Source organism: Myotis yumanensis, unplaced genomic scaffold, assembly GCF_028538775.1.
Source record: "Myotis yumanensis isolate MYYU_CA2020_CCGP unplaced genomic scaffold, mMyoYum1.0.hap1 SCAF_3, whole genome shotgun sequence".
Lineage (NCBI taxonomy): Eukaryota > Metazoa > Chordata > Mammalia > Chiroptera > Vespertilionidae > Myotis > Myotis yumanensis.
Window position 1 is genome coordinate 55214596 of NW_027223754.1, and position 17403 is coordinate 55231998.

Consider the following 17403-nt stretch of genomic DNA (forward strand, 5'->3'; position numbering starts at 1 on the left):
CATTAGTGTATTCTCAAGTCTTTGGTTCCAATCAAAACCATAAGCAATAAAAAAAAATTGAAGAATGGTCAATACAAGCTAGTATAGCAATATAAAAATTGAGATAGAGTTGATAAAAAAGAGGTTGTCATATTCTTCATTAATATGCCACTTAACATTGGAATGTTTATGAAAAGAATCCCAAAATGTCTTACCTTTAAACTTGTCAATATTAAATACCAGTTTAATTATTATCATTAGTCATACTAATAGCTATATTTTTTCACATATGTTCCTTTACTAAGCACTTTATATACATTCTCATTTAATGCTGGTAACTGCCCTACAAGTTAAGTGCTGCACTATTGTTTTGTAGAAAGAAAATGGGAAAGTTGACCAAATCCGAGTAACTAACTGTAAGTGGTGGAAATGGGGCGGGGGGGGGGGGGGGGCGGCGGGGAGAGCCAATAGTTAACTCAAATCTTTCTGACTCCAGATTTCAAGCTCTCAATCACTATTCTTTATTTTCTCATGTATCAATAGTAAAAAAAAGGTATATTGGTTAATGCCCTGAGAAAATTCTTATATATATATATATATATATATATATACACACATATATATAGTTTTATATATATATAGTCTTTTAAAATATATTTTCTTATTGCATATCTTTTAAAAATGGACTTCCCTTTCTATGACCTTCTGTATACCTTTTTGTATTGAAGTATCCTTCACATTAATTTAATTTCCAAAGAAGTATTTTGTAAATGTAAAAATCTATAGCATAAAATAATGAGTTCCTTGCCTCTTTTTTTGGTACAAAAATTCTTCTATTGACTTTTTTTTTAACCTATGATGCAAAATACTTTGCTCACCATCACTAGTTCATCTCTAACTTGTTTGCAATGCGTTTTTGGATCAGCTAATTAACCTTCCAGAGAGAAGTGGTGAGAGTGCTGGGCAGTGGGAGACCTGTGACTGGACCACAGTGCTCCTGCCCTAGGACTGTGTGGGTTTGGAATGCCATCACTTTGCCAGCCTCCACTGAGGGACAATGAGCAACCTAATTGCCGAGTGCTGAGCACTCAATGACCCCATGTGTTCTGTATTTCAGCTAACTTCCCATTCTGCATTTGCACTTAAGAGACTCAGATTTCAAACCTTGTACTCTGTAGAATGATATGAGCATCAGAGACAAAAACGGATGTGAAGTGATGTTGATAATAAGACTGAATACATTTAAGAATACTTTTTATTAATAGCAAGATTTAAATTTTCCAAAGAACTTGTTCTAACATTGTGAAGTAAGCTCATACCAACTCAATGAAGTAAATGAAATGTATTTTTATACTTTTTTTTTTTTTTTTTTTTTACAAATGAGAAAACTAAGGAGTTAGCTGACTTGCTGACTTTCCTTGGGGAACATGTAAGTTGCTTGAGACTTAAAACATATGTTTACTTCCTGTTCACCTCATAAATCACCTGTACTTCATATTCAAATGCTCAAGACATAGAAATTCCATGATCTCCTTTTAACCCTGAACCTCAAAGGGGGCACCGGGATGTTAGATCCTACAATTGTTAGGTATTCCCTGAGGTAAAACACAGCAGTTCATAATAGCTCTCTACTGAGCCAATTTTACTACTTACTATCTTCCTCTCAGAATACTTAAGCTGGGTACATATTTCTTTCAAATATGCCTGCATGATGATGGCTGAAAAAAAAAAAACAGTTGCTAAGAAAATGTAGAAGGAAAGAATGCTAAACAATGAATTCTGTATAAATTAGGTAGGTGAAATACCACACTTGATGCTAATTGATAAATATAAGGTTTTTATTTAACTGTGTGGTCTTTCTAAGTTGTTTAGCAATGAACTTTATGATGGAAAGAGGAGGAATAAATCCATATTTAATAGCCCAATCATTTTTCCAACTGTCTTAGCAGCCCTTGGCAGAAGTGGCTATACATGGATGAACAAATCTGTATGACTTTATAACTTTTTCAACATCTAAGGGAAGTTGAAACTAGAGATAGAAATGCTTTTTATTTAGTTCATGAGCTTTTTCAAGCTTAGGTGGGTTTTTTTTTTCCTCAATAAGAGATAGTTAAAATTCATTGTATTTATTATCTACCTATTGCTGTAGGGGAAGTTCAAACTTCTCAGAATGCCTGCTCAGTCTACATTACCTGCATACATTCCTAGTCACATGCCTGTAAAAAGTCCCTCAGATCCTGGCGGTCTTACTGTTCCAAGTGCATTTACATATCTGGGCTTTTATATTCTTGCTCAGTTCATACTAAATGCTGCCAGTTCAAGTCATACAACTTGCATAAAAATACCCTTACTCAAGCTCCTTATTCTTTAAATCTCTACATTCATCATATGTCCATGACATATTTTTGGCACTCCCTCTACCACTCAGCGCGGATTTACACATTATTTGCTAGAGGTAGGGTATTTTTTCCCTAGAAGGAGACATGCCTTGTTTTATTATTCCATCTCAGACAACAAAATTCTTTTTAAAAGTAGGTGTAGTTATAAATAAACCTTCTACCTCTATTTCTACTCTCACCACCACCTCAGTCTTCACTATATAGTTCAATTGGATTTTCTACATTACTGATGACAGTGCTCAGCCCGTAATACACTACGATAAATGTATCACTGAGTAGGATTCAATTTCTCAATTTAGAAATTGCAACATATACAGGGTGCCTCAAAAATGTATTCACACTTTAACAGCTGATAGCTCAATTTTGAAAGTGAAATATATTTTAATAAACATTGCCTTTATAATTATTCAAAGTGTGTACATACATATTTTGGAACACCCTGGATTTTCCAATTGCTCCAATACTACTAAAAAGTATTAACTATATTTATGAGAAATCAAAATTCAATTTATATCTTAGACAACAATTGGCTTATCATTCTTTTAAATATAATGCATACAAATATTGAGAGCTTATTTTACAAAATTGAAATTCATTTGAAGGAAAACATGCTAAGCTCATAAAACCAAAACTTCAGATACTGGACCACAGTTTTGTGTGAAGCAAGTTTCCTTTTCTTGTCTGTATTTACAGTAAGCAATTCTAGACTAAACCCCATTAAGTGGAGACATTTTGATGGCCTCTTGCTGTACACAAACAGCATATCCGCTGTAAACACAATGACGGAGGTAGGAAGTGGACATCACCAAAAACTACTCAAAAAAGTATACGGGCTATTACATATTTTGGCAAAGTAGATAATTAGACACAAAACGTTAAACACTCTTTAAAGACTTAGTAATATAGGCTTAATTAAAAATGATACTATTTCATTTCTGTTGTTGCGATATTGAATGACACAGATTTAATTTCCAACCAAAAACAGAAGCTCATTTAGAAATTCTACTTGGAAAAAAAATATGTTTGCATATATAATTGATAAATGACCTACAGTACTATACAGAGTCATTTGGGTTTTAACTTAATCTCCGTGTTTATAAAACTTTCAGACTATTTCCTATTCACTAGAAAAGTGTTCTTAAAAAAGAAAGAAAGAAAAGCCTTCTTATATTCCATAGTTTTCTATTATATAGTCTTTCTATCTTTGCTGGAGTAGAAAGTGTGTGTGTGTGTGTGTGTGTGTGTGTGTGTGTGTGTGTAATTTATAATCTTTTCAAAATGTATTAAAATGACTCCTTAAAAAAGTCAAATTATTTAACTTCAATTTTTAGTGGGTGTTTTAAAAAATATTTATAAAAATCTATCTATTACCTATGTTTTAAGTTAAATGATCAGTCTTTAAGGCCCACTTAATGTAAGAAATATGTCACTTTATGATTACACTTCACCCAATACAGCTGGATTACTGCTTTTCACTTTCAGATAGACAAAATGAAGTGTTCTTGACTAATTAGGGACATCAAAGCTACGTGCTGGTATAGGCTTATTAAGGTGAGCAGACCCTAGAAAAGAGCAATAGTCCATTTCTCCTGTCCTTTAGAGATTTCTCATAGGTCCACTGGAGGACAGAGGGCCTAAGAGAAGATTTTAAATATAACTGTCTCAAATCTAAGAAAACTGGGGACTGTTTACCACTAGAAGAATTACATTTCTGAGTTGGCTTTCAGAGCCAATTTATGATGTCACAAGTTATATCAATCAGACTCCATTTTGGTTAAAAAGCTTTTTCTGGTATCATAAGACTTATTAAAGAATGAAAAAATCAGAAGAAAAGGAAGGGAGGGAAAGAAGAAGGAAAAGAAGGTAGTGGAGGGGAGGAGTGAGAAGAGGAGGGAGGAAGGAAATGACCTTTGATTTTTTATCAATTTGAGAAAAGAAAGAATTGATGGCTCCATAGTGACTTCAATTAGGCTGCAGCTTTCTGAGATTAAACCCGAGGAGAGGGGAATGGAAAAGAGAGAGTGAATTTCATATCAATAAATCTGTTTCCTGTTTCTGAAGGAGAATGCTTAGTTTACATACATATTATCAAACTTTATATTTTGCTTTAATTTCTTCAAGAAAGACATTATTCATATTAGAAAGATGTAGCCAAGTGGTTGAATTGATCTATGCCTTGAGTAAGTGGTTGCTTTCATTTTCCAAAAAAAGAGAGCAATATTCTGATTAGTAATAATATTAAAAGTTATTGTACAATATTTAAAATCTTCCTCAGTTTGAATCTATATGAGAATAACTTTGACTTCAATGGAGGATGCTGTCCCACAATTACATGTCCCCATCCCATGCTTCAGGATAGTGTTTTGAAGCTAAAGAAAGGAGTTGGTTTGTACAAGTTCGAGCTGACAGAAGGGAATGAAAAGGAATAATATTGTGAAATTCAGAGATATGTTTAGATGGAGTACAAATTATAAGTGCAAGTTAGGGAAAGATATTTGGGTCTTTATACATGAAAAGCACACCACTGTATAAAAAGCAACATGCTGTTTCTCCGTATCTGTTAGAAAACGCCTAAAACATGTGTATACTATGCTATGAACAATATATTTAGAAGTGTTCTACATAAACACAGATGTGGAATAAGTAAATCTAAGGTAATTTCCTGTGTGCTAAAATGAAATAAAAATGTACCCAATGCTTGAAAATTTTTGAAGTTAGAGCTTACAGCTATTTTGGTAGTGAAGATAACTCCAAAGTATTCCTCACTGTTGAAGCCCATATGAAAGTATTAAATTGCTCAAGTTTAAAAAAATTAGATGCCATTATTAATGTCAATACCATTTTTTAAAAAATTAAATTTACTTTGGCCATTTAATTCCATTTAAATTAATTTGCATGTCTCAAGAAATGTGTATATTCATAAAGAATCGTTTTCCACAAAGCAGAGTTAGGAAAGAGAAATTAGCCATTTTTACCAAAATGATAAATGTAATATTTCACTTAAGCAATTTTTCCAGCTTTGTTGAGCTAGAGTTGACAAATATAAATTATAAATTATATTCAAGGCATACAATGTGATAATTTTAAATATTTTAAAAATATAAATATATACAGTGAAATAATTACAGTAATCAAGCTAATTAGCACATCTATCACCTCACATAGTTACTATTTTTATATAAGTGTGCAGGAGTGGAATGGGGGGGAGGCAATTCTGATCTACTTATCCTCTTAGCAAATTCAAAATGCAATAAATACAATATTATTAACTATAGTAGCCATGCTGTATATTAGATGCCTAGATCTAACTCATAACTAAATGTTCATATGCTTTCACCAACATCTCCTCATTTTCCCCAGCCCCCAGCCACTGGCAACAACCATTTTACTCTCTTCTTCTGAGTTTTGCTCTTTAGATTCAGTGTATGATGAGACCATGAGTATTTGCCTTTCTGTGTCCAGCTGATTTTACTTAGCATAATGTGCCCCCGGTTCATCCGTGTTGTTGCAAATGGCAGGATTTCCTTCTTTTTTATTAATTAATATATTTCATGGTATATATACCATATTTTCTTTATTCACTCATCTGCCTATAGACACTTAGGTTGTTTCCATATCTTGTCTGTAGAGGGTTGAAGCCAGGGCATGGACTGCTTCAGGTTGTACAGCTGGACTGAGGTTGGCATGCCTTTACCTGAAGCACGGGCAGGCGTGGCTTCTCCCAGGAGCCTTGGTGGATGGATGGTGCTGGTAGCAGGACCTAGACCAAATGGGGCCATAGCCAAGTTCATAGGGTATGTGGCTGTTTCTAGGAACATAGCCCAGACCAAGGTCTACCAGCCTTCCATCTAGATGCAGGCCAATCTTCTCAAAGGATCCTCCTCTGTCTTGGACTCCACTGCGGTTTCACAGTCTTCTACCTGGACCTCGTAGATCCCACAAAAGCACTTTTGTCCATGGATGGCTGCCAAATTGTTGTTGCTGTGGGAGAATATGAGCAGGGGACCTTTTATTCTGTCATATTGATAATGTCCTGTTTAAGTAATTTTTAGAAGACTTGTCTAAACAAAACAAAATTGAATCTCATGAGCATTTTACAATTTTTAACCTGTAAAAAAATAATTCAGCATTAAGAGATATTATTGTGTATGACAGTCGTAAAATGTTTTAGTACATGCAGATTTTTACTAAACTTAATAAAGTAGTTACAATAGAAAATTAATAGATTTATGCTAAAATCCCCCTCATGCTTCTGTACATACTACCCAGTCACAAAGTATAAGAAGTTTTAAGAATTTAGACTAAATATGTTGACAACTGGGTAGATTATCTTTAAATAATAGAGACATAGAATTATAAGAAAATAACAATTTTACCTCCTGTCCATAATCAATAAACCCGAAGTCAAGGAAAAAGTCATGGTATTTATTTCCTTGTGATTCATCTATGTCTTTTTGGGCAATGATACAAACTATTCACATTTTACTTATTTGTTTAGCTAGATAATAACATTTGCATGCAAACAAAAAATAACTTAAAAAAGATGCTTCAAACTTATTGTGTAATTGAATACATAAGTTGCTGTTGTAATTTCTTGGTGAAAATTATAAAATCAAACAAGCAAGGTGTGCAAAGCAGGGTAATTTTTCCCTTACCACTTGAGAGAAATTGTGACTCTCAACTCCAGCTGCTCTAAGAAGAATTGTAAACTGCTGTCACCAGGCCAAAGCAACACCGGAACAGCTCTGTCTGTAGTCTCAGGCCAGGGAACATTTTCCATTTCATAACTCACTCCCCAGATGTATGCTCATAGCTCATGTACACAGAAAACAGAACAATAAGTCCTTAAGTATGCTCATGGGCAGGTTTTCACAAGGGCAAGTTTATAGAATAGCATGCCTGCTTAAAGAATTATTCCCTTGCTTTCTCTATTTGTTCGTAAATTATCAATTTCCCATGGAATTAAAATGTGTGAAAATGTTCCTCACATGGTCACTTTACTTGGAAGTCGTGTTTAGATAGTGAGTTTTCACTAGCTTAAACTTCCAGTGAGTTGTTGTTGTTTTTTTTTGTTTGTTTTTGTTTTTTGTTTTTTTCTCCATAAGCAATTTTTGCTGGTGGGCAATTTGCTAGAAGGCTTTCTGTCTGTTGCTGGTGTGTTACAGCTGTGTGTTCAAAGAAATTTAAAAAAAAAATTGCCACTCTAAAACGCCTTATGTTAATGTTATAAAGTGAGTAACTTTATCGCAGTCCCAGAGGGAGATTGTGGATTCATGGACACTCTGGAAATGAGTCAATGTATTCCTGGGGGAAAAAATGAAAGAATCTAGATTCAGATTGAGGGTTCTTAGAGCAGCCTCCATCTAGAATAGCAGAAACCATACCTGCCAAGGAAGAAATATTTTCTCAATTAGTAAAAAATACTTTCTTGAAGAAACCTGTGTTGTAACATTAAGCAACAAAATGTCAAGTCTAAGAAAATGGTATCTAACCTAATGAGCTATATCTTTTGGAAAATTTTGAACGTAATTAGAAATTAACCATGCTTCCTCATGGTTTCCACTTACAGAACATGCAAAGCAAATGCTGCCCCACTTGAGCTATGCAACATTTTGATACTGAACTCACTTCATTTTCAGGAAGTAATTTACAAATAAATAGCAGTTTCTTCTCACACATTGTACATTCTATATTGAAATGTTTTCAAAAAATGGATATACTCTTCGTGTTATAGTTAATACTATTACATGTTAAACTCTAAATTCCATATTTCAGTGAAGCTGCCCAATTATTTAAAGTTACTTAATGAGGAGTATAAGTAGTATTTGTGTTTTTATTAATAACTCAATGAATTAGAAGAGTTGTGAACTGGTGACTATTTGTGTTTGATAATAGTATCTAAAATATCCTTTATGAATCTTCCCTTTCCTTAGTCCATCTGACATTGCTCCCAGATACAAGGATGGGCATATGATCCAGGCCTTACTAATAGAACATCCAGACTACAGTGATTAGTTCAGATTGGGCATATACTATATAATAAAGCCCTAATAGGCAAATCGACCAAATGGTGGAACGACTGGTCACTATGATGTACACAGACCACCAGGGGGAAGACACTCAATGCAGGAGCTGCCCCCTGTTGGTCAGTGCCCTCCCACAGGGGGAGTGCTGCTCAGCCAGAAGCCAGGCCCATGGCTGGTGAGCATAGCGGTGGTGGCGGGAGCCTTTCCCCGCCTCCACAACAGCACTAAGGACACCTCAGGGATGTCCGCCTGGGGGAGCGGGCCTAAGCCGGCAGGCAGACAGACATCCCCTGAGGGGTCCCAGACTGTGAGAGAGTGCAGGCTGGGCTGAGGGACCACCCCTGCTAGTGCACGAATGTGGTGCACAGGGCCTCTAGTGATTCAGATTGCATCTATGAGAGTAATCCCAGGATTATTGGCAGCCTCCAGCCTGCACCAAGAAGGATCTTACTTTAAATGGAGCAGTGGTTCTCTAAGTGCAGTCCTTGGACCAGCAGTATCATCACCAAATAAATACTTGTGAAACAAGCAAATCCTGAGGCTCCACTCCAGACACATTGAAACAAAAATTCTGGGTGTGAAACTCAGCAACATACCCATGCTGTTTACATTTTTGCCAACATGATTTTATTCACCAAGTTCTCTGTGATTGGATGTAATTGCACTTTTGCTGCAAGTTTCAGTTTGATTCTTTTTCAAGGAGTAATTTGAAAGCTTTCTTCCATTAGAACATTCTTGATTTTTTTAAAATTACCTTCTTTGAATTTTATTTTCACATTTTATGTGCCACTTCTGAGCATTTAAAATGGCTCACTTGCATTATTGTTAATTATGTGCATATCTCATTTACCTCATTAACTTAAAAACACTGAAGGAACAAAAGGCAATTTTGTCTATATTTGTAACTCCAAACATTGGTGTTGATGAATGAATATCTAGATATTCAGCATATAAAAAATTAGATGGATGAATTGTAAGGGCTGAAAATATTTTTTCAGGCATTAACTAATTCCAAGCTCCTTTAAAAATACATCAGTGTTCCTTCCTAATGCTCTTTACAGATTAAAAATTTATGAGACTAGTTAATGCATTTAGCTTTTCTGAGAGATCATTTCTATTTTAGATTATCAGATAACGGAGTTGTAACTTCCTACCCATTTCAACCCAGTGGTGAATATATTCCTGGACTTTCACAAGCTGAAACAAAAAGAATATCGGACAAAAACTGAGGTTGATTCTAGGAATGAGATGCTTATCCAGGGCAAGGCACATAAGCCCTATATTTCTCAGTTTTCCTGTCAGTAAAAAAAACACATTTATTCCAGATTTAAAATGTTGTGATTTATATTTGTGTTATCATGTGACAAATGAACAAGGCAAACAAAACATATGTTGAAATTTAGATTACTAAAATGTATATGTGTATGTACATATTCAATGGTTGTATGAGTTTTCTAGAATTTGGAGATGTTGGGACTGCATTAATATTGTAATTAAATTCAAGTAATAATTGAATAAATATCTCATAGGTAGTTAAGATAGATCCAGTTACAATTAGCAGTTTAAAAATACTAAGTGAAAAGTCCTTTTCCTAATACCCAAACTATTAAAAGCAGCAGGAATCATAGGATAAATTTGTCTGAAACTATTAAAAAGCAAAAGATTGTGTGGATTGTGTAGCAAAAATTTGACTCCATCCAAAATTATAAAAGGATCTAGAACAACTTTCTCTAGATGACACCGGGCCAATCATGATATAAATCTGCTTTCATGTGTGTTGGAATAGATTAAGATGCAAAAAGTGTTTGGAAATTAGTTTAGACAGTACAAGCATCACGAATATGGAATATGAACCTTGAAGAATGGCAGTAAGTTAAAAACTAGGACTTTAAAACATCAGAAACCTTTAGAGAAATAATACAAGTGAAGACACTGTCAAATTCCGTGAGGTAAAAGCTTAGAAAGAGGTGCTACTTTGACTATTTGCCTGGAAAAAAATGCATTAGGTTTAAGAAGAGAAAAAATAATTTCCGCTTTATTTTCTCCTTTTACCATCACTTATCATTCATTCATATGTGTTTAGAACCAATGTGTGTAAGGCACTGTGCTAAGAACTAGGGAAATAGCAATGAAGGATGTGGAAAGAGATCTATGTCCTGAAGAAAGTTAACACAGAGTGGGGCAAAAGCGGATTTATAGTTGTGAGTACACGAAACACAGAATTTATTCCTGTATTATTATTTATTAATAATTGTATTATTTTCCATATGAAGAACTGTAGACCTACTTTTGCCTCACCTGGTATATTATTGAATGTTTACTTGTTAGTGTTTCTTTATTCTTATAGTTTGAAAAGGTAATGAAACTATTAAAACCAAGATTGTGGACTCCAAGTAGATATGGTATAAACAAATTATCCTGCACTTACAAAGAGATCTTTTTTTATTTGTTTTTTTTTCTTTATTGATTAAGGTATTACATATGTGTTCTTATCGCCCCATTATCCCCCCCACCCCCCATTCATGCCCTCACCCCCCTGTTGTCTGTGTCCATTGGTTTTAAAGTCAGGGGGTGACATAGAGGAGTTGAGCTAATTGAATCCCATGTTTTCTACTATTTTTTGAGAATCGACCTAAGTGATAGGATCAAGTAATAAGACCCCGCTTATTACTTGTTCCTGTCACTCAAAGCCAGGTTGATTCGCAAGTCTCAATTAGCTCAACTCCTCTCTGTCACCCCTGCCTTCAACACCAAGTCTTGACTGCAAGGTTCTTCATGATGTTTTCCCTGTCTCTTAGTTCAGGCTCCTCTTTTGCCCTTTCCCAGACTGCATACAACAGGCCAGTTACAACAAACTATTTACAGTTTCTCAAATTAGTTTATTCTCTATGATTTTATATAAACTGCTCCATTTTTTTAAAATGTTTTTCTTTCACAAAATTAGAAAATGCCTACTTACCCTTAAAAAGTTTCTGGTGAGGATAACAATGAAATACAAGGGAACGTCATTATTTTAATAAAGGATAAAACAAAAAGCTTACAGCCAATGGTTAAAACAAAAAGGCTACTGCCTACTTAATGGTAAAATAGTGCAATCTCTTCTATTCTGAGATTGGCAAAGACACTGCATGAGATATCTATTCAGTGCAATAAAACAAGAAGAAGAAGAAAAAAACCAAAACTAATTCACAGCTTCTTGTACATAGAAAATTTAAGTGAAGCTATAGATAAACTATAAGAATTAATAAGTGAAACTGACAGGGTGAATCAGTATAAGACCATTGTATTTCTCTATGTCTACCTTTAAAAATCTGAAAATTGGCCCAGCCAGTGTGCTCAGTGCTTGAGCATCGACCTATGAACCAGGAGGTCACGGTTCGATTCCTGGTCAGGGCACATGCCTGGGTTGCAGGCTCGATCCCAGGAGACATGCAGGAAGCAGCCGATCAATGATTCCATCTCATCATTGATGTTTCTATCTCTCCCTCTCCCTCCCTCTCTGAAATCAATAAAAATATATATTTTTAAAATCAAAATTAATGCCACAGCAAATGTGTGTGTGTGTTTGTTTGTGTGTGTGTGTGTATGTGTGTGTGTGTATGTGTGTGTGTGTGTAAAAACTGACCCGTTTTTTGGTGACTTCATTGAAAATTTATTAAGATATACACATAAGATTTGTATACTTTTCTACATATACATTATATTCAGTATTTTAAAATATAAAATACATATTTTTTCTGAGAAAAAAAGACGTTTTATTTCATTCACTTTTTCTAGAATTTTTTCTTTTCTGCTTTTCATGTATTTATTGTAGCAGCTTTTAAACATGGTGTGGAATGGTCTTCTTTTCAGCCCTGCTCTGAAATGAGATTAGGTGAGACACACTTTTTGGCATTTATGAATGGGAAAAAAGGAACTTTTAATATAAACATGTTCTGAATAGGTCATTGACTTGTTGAAAGCTCCAAAGACAGATGTTCAAATTTTATATAATACTCCCATTTTTAAACCTGTTCTTCCTATATATTTTTAAACGAATAGCATTTTGCAACCTGATGTCCTAGGGGTATTTTAGGCAAATAACCAAGAAAATTCCAATTTAAATAAACTACTTAGTTAAAATTTAGCCCAGATATCAGCTGAATTTAGAATTTAGATGAAGTTGGCTTAAGTCCTCATAGCAAGTGTTATGGAATATCCCAAGGCCTAGGTAAGGTTTCCATTAATTTTCTGAGGAATTGTGTGTTTTCACACTGACATTCTGCTTCCTTTGGCTCAACCTCTTTAGTGTCTTAAGTGTTGTGACTGTTCTTTCTTATCCGTTTGCATTTTCCAATCTCCTTGTTGACTGCATTAATTTGCATTTATATGTGTTCACTTTATTTTTAATTATTAACTGTGATCTCTTATTAAAATTTGCACTGGGCTTTAAAAATTATCTCTTTGTCTCCTCCAAAGGAATATTGGGGCTCAATCTGGGCCATTCAATTAATTAGATGCCCTAAAATAATACAGGCCCTATTTATAATGCTTACTATGCTTTTTATTTCTACTTAGCATTTCTGAGGAGAATCAGTAATCATGTGAGAAATAGTCTCTAACTGGGTATTTTCCTCTTCAAAATACCATATTCTAACTGTAATTTATGATTTAGAATGAAAGTAGCCACCATTTATGATAAGAACAGTACCTCAGTTCCTTTCATATTCAATACCTCATATAATTATAATGTTCACATAACTAGAGCATTTATCAGAATTAGGATTCTTTAATCTGCCATCTAACTCTTATCTTAGATGATTTGAATTCTTAATTGAATCCCTAACATCAAATTTATTATAATAAGATATAACAATAATTGGATTAAAATTCTGTCCAAACACCAAAGAAAAATTCATAAGAACACTGAGATCAATGGTTAGTCAACAGATATGATTTCTTTCTAAAACCAGAAGTCTCTCTGGATGGTTTCCAGAAAGTGGACAAAGACATATAATCTAACACATCATAAAGTTTAAGTACTTTCTTTAGACATGGAATTTTCTACAAATGTGTTGATTTTCTGTTCTACTCTTTAAGAATAGTTACATGAGCAAATATGAAAACATTTAAACTATAAAAATAAGAAAAAATAAAATCAATGATGTGGTCAATTGTTGTAGTTAATCTGTTTATATTATTACTAGAGGCGCTGTGCACAAAAATTTGTGCACTCGGGGGGGAGGGGAAGGGGGGTCCCCCAGCCCGGCCTGTGCCCTCTCGCAGTCTGGGACCCCTCGGGAGATAATGACCTGTTGGCTTAGGCCTGCTCTCCGGTGGCAGAGGGCAGGCCCAATCCCTAAGTGCAGCCCCTGGTCAGGCTCAGAGCAGGGCTGATTGGGGAGTTGGGGCGCCGCCCCATCATGCACAGAGCAGGGCGGATCCGGAGGTTGCAATGCCACCCTCAGTCACGCTCAGGGTACAGCCGATTGGGGGATTGGGGCACTGCCCCCTGTCACACTCAAGGCAGGGTCGATGGGGAGGTTGCGGCGCCACCCCCTGTCACGCACAGAGCAGGGCCAATTAGGGGGTTGGGGTGCTGCCCCCTGTCACGCACAGAGCAGGGCCCATCAGGAGGTTGAGGAGCTCCCCCCTGTCACTCACAGAGTAGGGCCGATAGGGGAGTTGGGGCACCGCCCCCTGACACAGAGCAGGGCAGATCTGGAGATTGGGGCGCTGCACCCTGTCACACTCAGGGCAGGGCCGATAGAGAGGTTATGGCTCTACCCTGTCACACAGAGCAGGGCCCAGGGGGGTTGGGGGTTGGTGCGCCGCACCCTGTCAAACACAGAGCCACAGGGCGATCAGGGGGTTGGAGAGCTCCCCCATATCAGGCACAGAGCAGGGCTGATCAGGGGGTTTGGGCGCTGCCCCCTGTCACTCTGATCCCGGTGCCGGGAGCCTCGCTGCTCCGCTGATCCCAGTGCCAGGAGGCATATTACCCTTTTACTATATAGATTAGAAGCCTGGTGCATGGGCGGGGGCCAGCTGGTTTGCCCTGAAGGGTGTCCTGGATCAGGGTGGGGGTCCCCACTAGGGTGTCTGGCCAGGCTGGCTGAGGGGCTGAGGGCCGTTTTCCAGCTGGCGGGTGACTGAAGCTCCCAACCGCTCCTTTTTTTCTTTTTCTTTTTTTGTTCTTGGCCAGCTTTAGCTCTGAGGCCTCGCTGCTGAAAACATTGATACAGAGGTTCGGAAAATGGCGGAGGCTTAGACGGACGTGTTGGTGCTTTGTCCCGGAGCAGATAGGGGCGAGCAGCTGAAACGGGTAACAATCAGCCCGATCAAGCTGGGGAGGTTCAGCTGAGAGACAGTCTGCAGCCAGGAAAGACAGAGAACTCCTAAAAAATGCGGATGGTTAGAGATTGAGGCTGAAACTTCCCCCTGGGCGCCAGCGCAGCGGCGAGACCGCGCCATCTTGGGAAGCGGTTACCGGCATCCAGAGATCGGCTACTAACCCGGAGGCAACGACTCGCAAGCAGCGCGACTGCAAGAGGCCAGAGGAGACCTGCACCCCTCCACGGAAAGGTTAGACTTACCCCAAAGGTGCGGTTTGCAGTTCAGGTTGGAGCGAGGAACGCACACGCGGGCACAGGGGGAATTCTGCGCACTCCAAAATCCGCGCCCATAGAGGCCAGCGTGACTCGCAAGTGGGGAGGGCTCCCGCAGGGCTACTGCCAGAAGGTAACACTATAAATGAGCCCATAGTTGGACTGGATGCAAAAGGGCTGCCTCAGAGTTTCCCTGATAGCCGGCTACTTGTTGCCAGGGGCTTGAGCGCGCGCAGACACTCCGCGCAGACACTCCGCGCAGCTCTGGAGGGTGGAACCCTGCGAGTTCGAACAGCTTCCCAGGCTCTTGTTTGCACACTTCCTCTTACTTCTGTGAGTTTGATTGTTGACCCCAGTACATGTGATTGCCCAGTTGGGGTCACTAGCAGAGCTTGTAGGGGAAGATTGTTTTTTGGGGAACCTGGGAAACAGAGCTGGGAGTGGCGCCGGGGGAACCTGCTCTGGGCGGAGCTGGTTCAGGTACAATAGAAAACTCCTGGTCAGAGTGAACTTATAGCCTCGGAGGTCAATCCAGACACACTGCCACCCAGAGGCAGAGCCACGAACTGACTCTTCTGTAAATACAGATAAGGCAATAAGGGGACTTTACGGCCGGCCTTACAAACAGGACTGCGGCTTACAACACGGAGGAACAGTGTATCAGAGGGAAACTCAACATTCTCCTGAATTCCGGGCGTGCCAATAAGAAGAGTAGAAGATCTGAAGCACCTGCATTACTCAACATTTTTATTGTTATTTTTTTAAATTACTTTTTCTCCTTTTAACTAAGAAAACATTTTTTTTTCTTTTTTTTCTTTTTTCTTTTTCTCCATCACCTGATTTTGCCCCTTCAGCTACTACATTTTTATTTTTAACTAGTATTATTACTGCTACCATTTTATCATTTTTTAAAGTGTCATTTTATTTTGTCTTTATTTTATTTTGGGACTAATGTTCTCCATTATATTTTCATTGTTCCTTTAGCAACATTTTTCTCTTCCTCAATTTGCCTTTGTGCTAAACAATCTTCTCCACTTTTTCCCTTTTGCTGTCCTGTTTCTCTTACCCTACTCCAGCGTTTGATTTTCCCTATTCTTTTTACCCCCTGTTAAAATTTAACCCTGCTTATATATCCTACGTCCAATCCCCTGTTCTAAATCCTTATACACCTCTCCCTTATCTTCCTTCACTATCCAATTTTTTTTTTCTCTTCTTCTTCTTTTCTCTCTCTATTGTTTTATTGTTGTTTGCTTGATTGACAAGTATATTAGGGTTTTTTGTTTTGTTTTTTTTGTTGTTGTTTTGTTTGTTTTTTTGTTTTTTTGTTTTTAGGATTGTTTGAGAGGTTAGACTGCTTATTCTTTTTTTTTCCTGCCCCTCCCTCTCCCCCCCACCCCGGTTATTTCTGTGCTTCTGTTTCCCCTTGCGTCGCTTGATATTATTGATTGTTTGTAGTTTGTATTCATCTCCAGGAATCTGTTGCTGTAAGTTGTTGGTATTAGTGGCGGACCTATAGGAGTTTTCTCCTCATATAATAAGTCTCTTCCCCTTTTATACTTCATTCTCCTTTCTCTCTTACTTTTTGTTTTGTTTTGTTTTGTTTTGTTTTGTTTTTCCCTCCTCTTTTTCCCCTCCCTTTTTCCAATTTCATTTTTGTACTCCTTTTTTTCTTTCTTTCTTTTTTCTCTTCTACATTTTGCTCTTCTTTCCCCCTTATCTCCCAACTCTATTAGCTCGGGTGGCCACCTTTATTTGGGATTAGTAATATCGTAAATACAATAGTGTTCAGTGCCTGGTACGTTGTGCCTTGTTGTGTTGTATTTTGTGCCTTTAAATAAATGCAGCAGATTCAAGCAACAGCGGCCTCCTGATCACCACACGCTCTGCCTGGGGAACAGCTGCTGTGTGTGAAGCCTCCCTCCACCAGCCAGAAGAGCCACCACAACTGTGAACAGCACCCACCAGAGGCTCTGCTATCAACAGAGGAGCCGCTGCTACCACAACCTCCCAAGGGGCAACCACAGCCCGAGGAGCCACTGCCACCCAGGGAGCAGCCACTGCCACCCAGGCTCCAGCCACTGAACGACTCAACAACTAGTCATGTCAGTGAGATCAAACATGGGTAGACAAAGAAACCCCCAAAGGAAAGAAAAGGAGGACTTGCCAGAAAAGCAGCTAAGTGAGACAGAGATATGCAACATGACGGAAAAAGAATTCAGAATAAGGTTCCTAGAGTACATGCACCAGATGTTCAAGAAGCAAGAAGAAACAGATGAAAAACTCAACTACTTATGCAAGAAGCTAGAAGAAACAGATGAAAAAATCAACAACTTAAGTAAGTCCCAAGAAGAAATGAAGAGCGACATAACTGCAATAAAAAACACCATTGAAAGTATCAACAGTAGACTGGGA